The 14,242-nt window shown below is 37.5% G+C and overlaps 1 protein-coding gene across 2 annotated transcripts in view; it reads left to right on the top strand.

Moving 5' to 3' along the window:
- The window catches only part of LCLAT1 (lysocardiolipin acyltransferase 1), a 115,696-nt gene that overhangs the window by 16,831 nt on the left and 84,623 nt on the right, over positions 1-14,242 (top strand). The window lies entirely within an intron of this gene.

Genomic DNA, 14,242 nt, shown 5'->3' with positions numbered 1-14,242 from the left:
CTGTTCTACACAGTCTGAGCTGCCGTTCACTGCTGACAATGCTTTCTAGTAAGGTATTCCATAAAATGGCAACTTTGCCTTAGAACGAGATACAGAGTTTAGACTTTTTTATTTTATTTTAAAGATTACAGGAGAGGGTGGTGATGAGAATCACTGGTTGTTTGCTGTTAAAAGTCACAGGATTTTAATCATCTGACTTCTGACTGACTACCTGCTACTGATAGCTGAGTGAAACTGAGGGTGTGATTTGTACCTTTGTTGCTTGAATGGGAAAGTTGTCTGACTGCTGTCAGTCCTTTTCCTTTATGAATTTGAGTACTCAGGAAGAGTGAAGGTGGCTTAAAGATTGCTTGTAGAACAAAAGGATTAGTTCTTTTTATATAGGAGACAAAACCGGCTTGCTAATGAATGAGTAATGTTGAGAAGAATATAAGCCTGAGTATTTCGTGCCATAAGATAAATGTTAAGAGGGGCTAAGAATAAAATCACTATTACTGCCTATTGCAGGCTTTTTCCTTGCACCTTCTTATCAAGGTGTCTGATAAGACACTGTCAGACAGGATGACTGGGTGGACTACTGCTGATTCAGTTTGGCCATTTCTGTGTTTTTCCCACTGGTCGTTTCTTTCGACATCATACAAGATAAAAAAGTCTCTTAGGTCAAGACACTGTATATATTAATTCTCCATAAATGTTGTTCTATTCAACACAAGTCAGATCTGAGTTTACAGAATGTTTTCTTTCTTCAGCCTCGGCTATTTTCCAATTTTCTGAGGGCAAGCAGCCCAGCAAACAGTACTTCAGACAATTCCTCATCTTTCTCCTTTTTCCAGAATGAAAATCCAAAAATATCAGCAATGGGGGCCAAAATAACAAAGGAAAAGTGGGTGTTGTCATTTCTTGCCAAGTTTTTGTAAATGTTTCTCTCCTTCCCTGTCCCAGAATAATAGCAGAACTTCCCAAAGAATCCACAAAATAAACCAGACTCTTTTCCAGCCTCTGATCTAATTCAGAGTAGATGCTACAATGAAGATGCTAAAGAACAAGTACTGCAAAGGGCATACTTTTTATCTGACTATTGAGGTTTTGTTCCTCATCTGTTAAGGTTGCAAGAAACTCTAGGGCAACTGGTAGGTCCTTGATGATACTCAGCTGTTATTCTTGTTATTCTTGTTTCTAGGGTATCGGTCCGGTTGATGCCAGTTGTTTTTCTTTTACTTTTTAGTGAGGAATCATAACTGGGCCATGAGTGGATAGGTTCTGTAGTTTAGGGCAGACAGGAGTGAAATATTGTTAGGAAGAGCTGAAAAAACATGGGATGCAAGCTCCAGAGACTGATCCTAGGCTAGGGGTTCTCTGATCCATGCTTGCTTGTTCCTCCTCCAGCATCAGTGATAGGATGAGAAGTAGTAGGTGGCATGAGGGGATATGGTAGGCAATGACATCTAGGAATCAGTGTTAAGCAGACAAGAGGTGGAATTAGAAACCAAGGCTGTGCTGGCAGGATGAGTTAATACAACTGAAAGGCCACAGGCCACTGCTGAAAAACAGGATCAGAAGCTTAGACCGAAGGACAGCAAGAGGGACAGGAAGCAGGTTTTTAGAGCAATAATCAGAATGTTACCTGCAGCTACAGAATATCTGTTTGGGTTTCTTCTGTACTAAAAGTGTGTGGCAACCATTGATGGGGTTCACCAGGTCTGTTCTTTGACTCATGGAATGCTGGTGATTGACTGCAGCTTCTGTCTCGAGTTACATGTGCTGTTCTCTACAGGTTGTTCTTACTTTAATTGCAGTTCTTGGGGTTACAGTGAATTCATTATTGTGAGAGTTTAAAGAGATTTCTTTTTTTTCCCCAAAGGTGTTTTTTATCAACAAGTCCTTGAACTTAAACATGTTCATATGTGTGATAGACTTTTTCATCAGTGGCTTTACTAGAGGCAGTTCTGCTGCCTGGATTTGTGCATTCAAACCATATGAGATTGCTGCCTTTTGATTTGTCAGATGTACACGATTGATCTGTATAGTGCAATGACTGTGTATGAACTGTGCCATGACACAGCTAAAGAGCTAATAATTGATTCCTTGAAACCATCTCTACGTGTGTGAATCATGGTGCGACTTGTGACTTCCCTAAAATGTTTTTTTTTGAGGATCCCAATTGTGACCATTCCTCAAAGGTTAAGTAACTATAAAGTATTTCCAGGTCAATGACTGTCAGACTAGAATTCCCAAACCAGAGGGAACAGCCACTCGAACTGAGACATAGTCTGGAATCTGAGGACTATGTCTGTGTAGGAAAAGAGCTTCTCAGTTCTTGTGCTTTTGCTTCTATTTTGATTGCTAATATAGTTTCATTTTTTGTTTATTTTGGAAAGTGCAAAAGCTAGAAAATTTGATTCATTGAGTCCAGGCAATGTCTCATTGGAAGACTCCTGGAAAACCACGCTTGTTCAAGACAAACACAATGTTATTTCAGTAGCAGAATCCCTTTGTGAGCCTCCTGGAAACAAATGTTTTGCATGAGGTCTCAATTTTTCTTGTTCTGAATTAATTCAGACAAATTACCCTGCAGACTATGTTTGTGGTAAACTTTTTTTGAGAAAACCTTTTCTTGGGCCGTGTTCAGAGTCAAGACTGACTCTGAGTAATATTTAGAAGCTGGAAAGGTTATAAGCATGTGAACAGGTAAATGTATCGATCAGAGTAGTGTGCCTCAGTCTTCTGAGGAGCTAGGAAGATCAGTGCCCTTTAGAGCTTCCGGCAGGTGTTTACATCTGCTCTCCAAACTGTTGTACTCTCCATTGAAAAAAATGTATGTTGACCTGGAACAGCAAAGCAGCTTGCTTTTCTTTCTTTAATTAGGTGATGACTTAAGATATTTACAGAAGGAAGAGGATAATTTCCTTAAGTAAAGACAGTTGATAGTAGGGATGTTGAGGACCTCTTTCCATCTCTAGGGATCTTTTTCTGCCTTCTACATCTGAACAGTCCCAAGTTTCTGGTTTCTTTAGTGCATGAGCAAAGACAGAAGGCTGGCTCCAAGTGTCAGGGAGGGAACTAAGACATAAATCCAAATGACCTTATTGGGACTTTGACACATTTGCTTTCCAGCTGATTGAGAACATAGCCATGAGAAGAACGTGCTTGGGAATTTTCCACCTGCCCATTTGACGTAGGAGAAGAAAGAAACCATTCATTTCCTGACAGCATGTCTGAAAACTGGAAACGGAATGGTTATTTAATGTGTTTGGGTTTTGGCAATCTGATTCATAGTTTTTGAATGCTTGTAGTTGCCAGTTCTTGATGCAATACATTTTTTTATTCCATGAATAAAAAGATGCAGCAGACAAATCTTTGGAGTGTCAGAGCACACTGTGGCCTATTCTCTGTTTTGTTATCCCTCTAATAGCAGAATAAATAAAAGTATTTTGAGGTCTGTCCTCTTCCATCAAGCCTCTGGGAAAGAAAAAAGAAAGGGCAGAGGCGGGGGGGGAGTGGGGAGATGGACAACTGAGCATGGAAAACTTTATGAAATTGCTCATGGGTTTCCTTTTCATGTGAAATTTCCCTGAAATTTTCCCCATGACTCATTTCCTTCTTATTCCTTTTTAAGTCCATAATTTGGACTTTTTTTTTTTCTTTCTTTTTTAAAGACAAGTTGGTAGCTTTTTCCTGCACAGTCTGACGTGGATTTTGCAAGGGTATATATTCAGTGTTGAAGTTTTACTCTGTCTTCTGAGTGCTTGGACATTGCAGTCTGTTATCCATAGGGACAGATTCCCTCTTTTCTCTAACTTCTCTGTGCAGACCATTCACAAAGATGGGAGGCAAGGAGTACACTTCCACAGAAAACAGATATTAATCAGATCTATCGTGTGAGGGAAGAGATGGTGGGAAGTAGGATGTTTTATTTTTAACAGAAATCTGTTGATGCTTGCAAAGATCTTGTGATGGAAGAAGGTCAGTGAGGGAATTTGTTATGGCTTCATAGCTTCTGGCTTGCAGTTTTCATTTCATGCTGATGTGTACTCCCTGCTGGATTATAGACTTCTCTAGAACTCATTCCCTGAAATGCCGCTTGCCATCTTCTAAGTTGTAAAGGCAGCCCTTTTCTGGATTGAAAACTTGTGTAGCTAGCTGCTTTTTGTTGTACAATGTGGGAGATGCAAAAGGTTGATAGAGTGCCAGTCTTTCATCAACCCGCAGTCGTTGCTACTCATGAATGGAATCCATAAATACTTGTGTTTACTGTGAATACATCTAGTCTGACCAAATTCCTGGACATGCTTAAAGCTCTACAATATGACTTTTCTTACAAGGGAAAAAACCCCAAGACTTTCCAGGTTCTTGTAGTACCTGTAAGATACAGCTTACCTCTGTTTTAGAAATATCCACAAAAATGTGTTCCTCTAGTGCAGCTGGAGTTTAGTATAGCACTTGAATGCATTTGAAGCGTTGTAAACTCTTAAAGATCTTGGCAGCATTTCTTGGAATATCTGATTCCATAAAGGTTTGTATGATCAGATCACCAAACTATCTGAGTGCTCCCCGCAGTGTATTAACGCCCCTCCTCTCCCCACCCCCTTCCAGGGTTCAGATAAACCGTATTATTTGCGAGATCTGAGTATTTCGAAAACTCATGTGAAGTCCCTAGTGAAACCAATGGAATTATTTAAATTCCAAATTATTAATTTACTGGAAAATGAAGCGTAAATACTGTAAAATTGCCTGCAGAAGTTAATTCAGTTTTGATCTACATGTTGGTAGATCATGAACACATACTACTTCTTCTATAACTAGCTGTTTCCTTTTTTGAAATGTATAAGCAACCAAATGGAGAACCTTGAATTAGAAACATACCTATCTGCTCTGCTCATAAGCAGTGCAGTCCTCCTAATGTTGATTATTGCGTGGTTTAATGTCTTCATCCATTATGAAAAAGGAGCTTATTTTGTAGAGAAATTAAGCTGACTTCTTAGCTAGGCTCTTTTCATATCATTAATAGCATAATTTCTTCTAGTTGGATAAATTACTATATTTGAGGCAAGTTTGGTACTTTAAAGGGTGTCTTAAAAACAAACTGAAAACTGAAATCCAAAATAAGATTAAAGCAAAATAATGAAAAATATTAAACTACTCTTACCTACCCTCCCACCCCCATATAACTAGAAAAATCTCCCCTGCATTAACTTACATCTATTACCTGATAGGATCTTGTAAATACTGAGAGAAAGTGGCAATTTCCTCAACTATAGCAATGTTGGCTTAGTTCCCCTTTCTAAAATGAAGTGAATATTCCATCCAGGAATAAGTTGATGTATTGCAGCTCACTTTTGATTCTGCATTTCCGTGTGTAAAAAGTAAATTCATAGCTTGTTTTGGGGTATCAGCACATCTAAGTACTGATAGATGCTATTTTACTGTTCAACCAGATAGGATACATGAGCAAAAGCTTTGCAATCTTCTGTTTATATTCTTGTCTCTGAATGTACAAATAGATGTAAGGAGTAGTTGTTGAGAAGTCAACTTCTCTTTAATTAGATGCATGCTCAGAAAGTCCCTTGTTAAACTAGGAAAACTCAGTTTTTGGGCTTGGTCACTGTTTGCTCTTTTGAATTACAAATAGTCAAATGTGGCTGTTCCTGAGCCAGGAGAAAAATTATCCACTGAACATAACTGTCATGACAAAAGGAACAAGATTTTTGGAGTCCAAGTGAAACTTAAGATGTTACCACTTTGATGACTGTACTAAATAGTCCATTATTAAGGACTAGTAGAACCTATTATAAAGTACTATATATATCTGTATATAAAGAGTGTATGGAGCAGGAGGTTGGAGTGCTTATGGCATTAGTAACATATTAGATTCTTGGGTCTGTTAGAGGGTAATGGCTTACCCTCACACCACAGAGAGTAAAGAATCTTTGTGTGTGTGTTTTATATCTGTAGGTTACTTATTTTCATTTATAATTCCTTTTGAAAATAGAACTCTGAAACTCTCACAGCAACGCTTGTCCGGTGTGCATCTGGTCTACAGTGGTCTTTGGATACATATGATTATATGAAAATTTTGTAGTAGCGTTTGTAGTGTGTTTTCCTTGGCTGTTCATGATATATTACTACTTCTGTCCAGTTTATCTAAATGAAGACTGATGTTTCATGGTTAACTTGCAATTCTCTTTATAGAAGCAAAACTACTTTATCAAAATATGGGCCAACGCTTAATACTGGGATATGTGAGACATCACACGCTGGTATTTTCAAACAGGGCAACCAACCATTGTTCAATAGCATTCCATGGACATTTGATTAAATGATCTAATGATTTCTTACAGCTTTTAATTTTGAGGAGGACAAGCCCACGATAATGAAAATAGCACCTCAATTTAACACAGTTTTTCCAAACTGATGGCGTTAATGGAAGGATCTTCTTTTGTATGTTTAAATCAGCAGGATCAAATTGAAAGAAAACTGAAGAGGGAGCTATTTGGCAGAAGCAATTCACTTTACAAACAGTTTTTTTTCAGTCACTGAAGCTTGTTATGACTCTGCATGTTTAGTCATTTCTTGTATGTAAAGAGAAAAATGGTAATTTTACTGTCACTTCTTATCCTTTTCATATGTCAGTGTTAGGGAGTCTGATGACCTGGCTCTTGAACTGAACTCTAAAACAGCTTGAAAGGGCTAAACTTCATTATTTGCTGAAATTCTGTTTAGAAATCCAGGAATAGTTGCATGTTCTTTTAGTAAACCTTTTATTCCTAACAGGAAATTCCTCCAGTGCATCTTGTACATTGTTCTTCACTTCCTTTTCTCAGAAGAAGAACTTGAAAAAATATTGACTGCATAGTAATTTCCATTTGGAGGGTTCTAATGTCACAAAGATGTGAGGAGAGTGAGGCATTCCTGAGGTTAAGTGTCTCTTTTGCTTTTCCTACTGTGATTGCAAATTTTACCTAGAAGATCTAAAATATTAACCCCCCGTAGATCAAGCCTCCAGGAAAATAAACTGTGTGCATATTTGCTGCTTCACAGGAAGAGAAAGTGAAGTTTTCTTTTGTGAAATTAGATTATAGGATGAGCCTGCTGAATGGAAGGAGATGGGATGCGGAATGAGGGGAATAATTCCAGTGACCTAACTTAAGGTACTTATGTAAATGCCCAAAATGAAATGAAAGAAATCCTTTGATGGATTGGTACTAGGCTTGGCAAATGCAAAATTGCATAAGGTAGTTTTGATCCAGGATTTTAAAAAGTCTGTACTACTTTGCTGGTAGGAAGCAGAAGGCAGCTAATTTCTTTTCAATTTAATCTTTTCTCTAAAAGATTCAGAAAAAAAATAAACAACCAAACCCTTACTCCAAAAACACAGTATTGTGTTGTAATATACATACAAAAAAGGTGAAAGCTGACTTATAAGGCAGTTCTTAAAAGTACTTTAATATCTATTTAAGCTAAAACACTTGAAGAAATGTGCTGCTTTACATAAGCAGGTCTCGCTGTGGAAGCTGCTTGTGGTTTAATGTTTCATCACAATAATGGCAGCTTATACAGACTGCCAAGAGACCATTTCTTTTTCTTCTTGTGCTCAGGCCTTTCCAGTGAAATATCTTTAAGGTGAGAAAACGCATATTTAACAAAGCCTGTCATCACTGCCTGTGCAGTGAGAGAGCTTTGTGTGAACTTCTTACCCCATTCCACCAAGCATAATTGCTGATGATTTTGCAGAGCAAAGTTTAATTTAAAAAAAAAAAAGAAGAAAGAAAAAAGAAAATGGAAAAGGATAAAATAAAACTAAGTACTAGAGTTAGATCTGATTTACAAAGAGAGGTTTTAAAAAGGGCTTATGTAAATAATAAAGATTATGTGATTGTAAATACTGTGTATTTGTAGTGTTCTACAAAAAGTGTTTTGCTTTCTGCAAGGAAATCAGTGGGAATGTTCATCTGATGTTGTTAGAAAATAGGTTGTTCCATAATAAAACCTTGACACTTTGAATTTTTTTATTTTTATCCCTTAATGGTATTCCTTTCAAAGAAACAACTGCAGCTTTGCCTCCACATCCTTTGGGATGGGAATATATCAAAGACCAACACGTGCTGGAACTAGTACAGGACCAGACAGGTGCTTCCAAACAGAGTTTATATGGTTATTTCATTGGTTTTGTATTACATTGCAATTGTATTGAATTGGTTATGTATTTTCTCTTTAAAAAGAGTGTTAATTTGTCATATGATTAAACTGGTGAAGGTGAGGGAGAATCTAAAAATGCTGAGTTTGGTGACTATTACTAGCTTACCTTTTACAATGGAAATTAGCAAAGATGTCCATTTTGAGGTTTTTCCTGTTTCCAATTCTCTATAGCAAAAAAGAACCCCAAACAAACAAATGAAAACTTTGATTGCATAGTAAGTATGGGTAGTAATGTCTTTATTAAAAATTGAATTTACTGTATGCATTGCCCATAAAACTTTTCTAAATATTGATGAAGAAGTTTGTTTGCATTTCTTGATATGCAGATCCAGAACAGAGGGAAAGTAAAGACTCGAAGAATTGTTTCATGAACATTTGTATTCAGTTTTCTTTCCTGAATACTCTGTTCTGAAGTTTGCATCAATGCATCAAAGTCAGCAATCGGATTTAATTGTTCAGCAATCCTTGACATCAGTTAGTCCAATGATTGATTCTTCTTACTGGCATTATTTTAATAATATATCTGTTTGATCCCAAAAGAAGAGAGCTTTTTAAAGTTATTGTGAAAGCTTCTTTTCTTACTGTAATGGTTCAATAAAATGTTCAGCTGTGGCTGAATTGGAAAGGAAACACACGTTGTTGTAGCTTGTTGGAAAAAAATTTCAATATAATAAATCTTAGCTGTTGTTGAAAACTCTGTGCTCAGCAGGAATCCATGTTTCCTCAAGTTGTTTTCAAATTTACTCCTTACTGCATTTTGAAAACTTTTACAATCAGCTTTACCCTTCCTTCTGGGAGTTAGAGTTAGACAAGGATTCTTGGGAAAGATGGGCGGTGGAAAATTCAGGCTCATCTACGCCTGAGTCAGTGCATTAATCTGGGTTGTAATTTGTTTCAAATTGTCTTTGTTAGAAGGCACATTGTTTTGCCTTGTTTAAGTGGAATACAGGGCTTTCCAATAGCTCTAGGCTTCCTCTTTGACACTGTGTTCCTTTATTCCCAGCTCTGTGTTGTTTTGGTTCTTTCTGTCCTCTCTCTGAGGCTGTTAATCTGGAAAAACAGCAGGAACAGGTGAAAATGATTTGTATGAGAAGAAAATTTTGAATGTTAAGCAACTTTACATAAAATTAAAAATTATATGTTTTAGCCTTGAGAGAAAAATAGGCTTATTCTAGTTATCTATGTTAATCCAAATATATAACTGATACTATAGCAGCCAGGGATTTTTCTCTCAGTGTATTTGTAGATACCATAATAGAAGTTGCAAACTTTTATCTTCTATTTAAGCTATGACAAATGTATTATTAATCTTTAAATTAAGCAATGTAATTCTTTGTGCATTTCTGTAGAGAGGTTTTAGGGCCAACTGCATATTAAGAGCTACCCTCATGGAAAGCCAGTGCTCTTACAGAAATTCATATCAAAGTACATACTTACTATGTTAGTGTTAAGAGTGGAAGCACTCAGAAGAAGTGTCCATATATGTTCCCCTGTGAAAGTTGGAGTTTTTAACTTAATAATCACAGCTAACTTTTTCAGAGGTGTTACTGCCTCAGTTGTTGTTCAAGGTGGGCCTGCTGAGGGGAGAAGTCAGAACTGTGAAGGGCAGGACCTTACTTGTCACTGGGGCTCTTATTTCAGTGCCGTTGTAGAGAATTAGGTTTAACACCCAGTATGAGTTAAGACATACAGGAGTGAGTGCATCTTGATTTGGTGCCTCTACTAGAATAGGAATTCCCATGCTATTCATTCTGCCTGTGAGCTTGGAAAGCAGCATCCCTGCAAGTCGTCTTGGTTTTATACCTTTGGGAAAGATGGGAAGTTGACCCAACTGCCAGTTAATTCGTAACATTTTAGTAGAGTTGGAACAATTTTACTGTCCCTTGTTTGATGAAGATTATGTTTCTACAGTTTGTCTAAATAGTTTCCATTTTTTTGTTAGTATTTACTTATGATACCATAAAGGAATGGTTTTAATAGGCTTCAAGTGAGACTGTGTCATATCAGGTCTTTGGTTCTTGTGTTGCATCATTTCCTATCACTACTCTTCCTCTTATCAAGAGCTTGTCCAGCTGTTTGCTTGATGGTCATGCTGGCAACAAAAATATCCTATACCTAGATGTTCAGCTCTGAAATAAGATAGTTGTCTCTTCCTTGCTTAGATGAAAATGTCACGTAGCTTTGGAACAAAAGAATATTTCATTGTCAGTGCTGTTATTTTAATGCTGGTGCTTCCGTGTTCAACTTTGTGGTTTTTTTTGAACTTCAGCATGCCTTGCAGTCATATCAGAGGGGGACTCATTTTCTGGAGGCTGTAGTGTTTGAATGAAAAGTGTCCCAGTAAGTAAAAGCATACAGTCCTTTGGTTATTTGGAATCACACTGAGAATTTCAGCAATGTGTTTATTTTCAGAAAACACGGGGAGAGAAATCCTCAAGCTGATGAGGAAGAGAAGGGAGTGGAATGTCATAACCATCTATTTTTGACAAGTCCATGATTTATAATTTCCCCAATAAAAATATCACGTCCACAATGCCCATTGCAATGAAGTCATTAAATGCATTTCAAGAGCTGTGATTGAATTTGAGAATTCTTCTACAAATGCAGCTAGAAAGATGTACGTGCTTTCTCATATATATCCTTAGTCAGTTGCCCAGTTACTTCACTTATTAATGAGCATATTTTATACCTTGAAGGTAAACTTTCTTTCTTCTGTGTCTATGATACCAGTATGCTAATCAGAAAGAACAGATTCTTTCCAGGAATTCTGTGGTTTTTTATAATCTTTTTCCTGAAAGGTCAGGGCACTTGGTAAAAGGGGAAACACATGACAGGGTGTGTTCCTACTTGGAAATAACTGAGATCTTGGAAGAGAGATTTTTGTAGCATGAGGGGGGGGGGGAAAAATCCCTACAATGAATTGCTAGGTCATTAACTCTAAATCTTTCTGACCCTAAAGAAAAATCTAGATACAACTGATGCTGAACATGTTTCATGACTATAGAAACTGCTGTGAGAAGACTCCCGATTTGGGTATTTCTGGATAATATCTTCCTTTTTTGGATATGATTTACCTAGTGCAAAGATTGACTCATTGCATTTCCTCTTAGAATTCTTTTTCATTGGTATTTATTTTAAGTGGAAGAGTGTGTACCAATCAATAATGTTCTCGAGACTATTTCTACCTTGTCACCTGTCTCCTTTATCTTCCACGTGACAGTTTTGGTGTAGGTCAGGGTTTTATCTTTTGGCCTCTCATTCTCTAGGTGTGAGCAGCATAGTTTTCTGAATGATCCAAACAATTTTTTGCTTCAGTGATCAGAGTCTTTTAAAAGTTGTTCTGTCTTTTTCTTCTTTTCCCCTATCACTTTGCAGCTTCTAAGGACTTTCATAGCAATATTGGTGGTACTGAGTAAGAGACTGGAAGGGGTCAGTTGGTCTGTAACAATGCCCCAAGTGCGTGTTGGGAGGCTCTTTATCTTTAGTTCTTGTGAGGATTTCCTTCTTTCCTCCCTGTTCTTGTTAAGCCAGAGGATTGCTCACATGTGTAAAATCTGGTAGTCCCTGAATAGCTGTAATAGGTTATTTCCCTGACTAGGTCACTTGCTGTTCTGTAATTATTTCATGGATACTTTGTTCTTGGATTGCCTTGCATCTCTGTGTATACCACAACATGTCTGTCTGATGAATCTGCAACTGCCAAATGTATTTGCAGCTGACTTGAAACCCATTCTTACTGTAACATTCACTTGGTCTTTGTGATGGGAAATATACCTATTAAACCACTTTTAATTATTTTTATAAGCTCCTTGCAGTTCTGGCAAACTTTATTAGAAACTGAGTTTCTGTTTCAAATGAGCTACTACTTTACATAATAAAAAGCTAAAAGTCTTGGTCTTAGATGTTGCTTTTTTCAGTTTGTCTGGCAGCTCAGTAAAGTATTGCATAAGCACTGGCAGATAACTCCCCTGGTTGCCTCAACATTGAATTACTTTATTTAGCTGCTTATACTGGTAATTTGTTACAGGCTAAAATGACCTTGATAAATGTTCATGCAAAATATTTTGTTATTCATTTGTCAATAACACTGGATCCTTTGCAGGTAAATGCAAAAAAATTTACAAGTAAGAATTAAATGATCACTCATATCTTTCTAGGTGTTTGAGGGGCCAAAGCCATTCAGCTTTAACAAGGAACATGAGTTGCTTTATTATACTATATTGATAAAACATTTTCTGGCTTTGAGAGCATTTAGATTTGAAGAAAAATGGCATGGGTTTTATAAAATCAGATTCAGTAGCCCTGGCACAAGAGGCACCATGTCTGCATCATCCTGCTGCTGTGCATGGGCTGAGAGTCCCTGCTGAGACACAGAGCTTTATTATCTCAAGTACAGATGAACTCAGCTCAGTTCTGCATCTTCCTGGGCAAAGCTTGAATCTATGCACAGCACCATGCAGGTGGTTTGCACTGTGAAATGCAGTGCTCTGTTAGAAATGGCTTTGAAGACCTGGATCCACTCAAAGCCCTGGGGACGTCCCTTTGGAGTCCTGTCAGAGGAGAGACGCTTCCCATTGTGGCTGGTGGAAAGAAAGAGTTACAGAGCTGAAGATGGGGGTAAAGCTACACTTCTTAGCAGTGGTTTGTAATGTAACCTTAGAAATATCCAGATACGCTGGTGACTGATCCTGCTGGTGAGGTCGCCAAACGAGGTTTGAAGGCTGTTGTCTAGAACACTCTGAAAAGCACAACAGAACTTCCTCTCTTACTGTAAGGTCTTGAAGTAGAAATTTTATTAGTTGATAGTGGGACAGTAGTTTGGCAACATGTGGTTTTTGACTATAACACTTTGGATGTTGATGTACATCAAAACGTAATAGATTGAAAACAGGATTTCATGTCCGGAAATGGAGCAAATGCAAATAAACTGTTTCTGCTGCTTCCAGTGGGAATGAAACGTTTGTCAATTTTCTGCAAAACTACTGTATTTTTCTTCTTTTGCTTCAGAGCCTCCCAGGTAACTGATCTATTGTTTCTTCTGTGCTTACCTTGGAAAGCAGCCAGGCTGTAAGCCCAACGTGTAGAAAACTACAATTTATGTGGCTTTTAAAGTTGTTATAAACTTGTGATACTTGCTGACGTGTAAGTATACCTCAGTGCTGTGTACTGACACAAAGGCAGCCCTGCAAAATTTCAAGTTCTCAAATGGAATTTTCCAATTAAATGGCTAGGACATTTTTAATGTTATTTGCAAATGGTTTTTTTTCTTTGATATTTGTTTTGGAAATGCGTTTCAAAAAGCCTGAGGCAGTTGCACAGGCTCAGAGGCTTGGCTGAGTTATATGCCATTGATAATAGCAATTTATCTTTATTATTATTAAAAAATATAGTAACACAAATTTGTCTGTGGACAGTGTTCTCCATTTCTCATCTAAGTGCTGTTGAACCAGAATTACTTACATGGTAGGGAAATGAAGATAAGTGTCTAGTCTTTCTTTTCAGCCTTTTACCAGTTCTGAGAGTAGATAAAATTCATAATCTGATCTTGCAACTGATTCTAGGTGGAGACTCACTGGCTTCAGTAAGTTTGCTGTTGGGGACCTGCTGAACTTTTATAGCATGTAACATGCTACTGGGAAAAGGTATATACCAGTTTAAAAATCGCTGTTGCCCTACAGGTGGTGCCTGTCATAGTATAAAAGATACTAAAAGAAAAAGGCTATGTTTGTTAAAAAAAACCCAACTATGCTGTAGTATTACCCAGAATCAAATTCATTTGTACCACACATTATAACTGGAAAAGGATGAATTGTTTGGGTTAACATAATCTGTTCTAGAAATGAGAGAGCTCTTTGGTCACAAATACAAAGGTTTCAGTGAAACTTTTTCCAGGTTGAGTAGCTTGCTTAGGGCTTCTGGAAGTCTGCTTTTGCATTGCCCCTCTGTATTTTCATAATTGCACTCTTCGAATAATGTGAGTCAGCATAAGCTTTCTGTCATGCTGTTAGTGATGTTCAGTGGTTTTCATAGCATGTTGAACAGGCTG

Source organism: Pipra filicauda, unplaced genomic scaffold (genome assembly GCF_003945595.2).
Source record: "Pipra filicauda isolate LSUMZ 115617 unplaced genomic scaffold, ASM394559v2 scaffold143_size2779998_pilon, whole genome shotgun sequence".
NCBI lineage: Eukaryota > Metazoa > Chordata > Aves > Passeriformes > Pipridae > Pipra > Pipra filicauda.
Note: the sequence above shows the minus strand (reverse complement) of the source record. Positions and strands in the feature narration are given on the sequence as shown.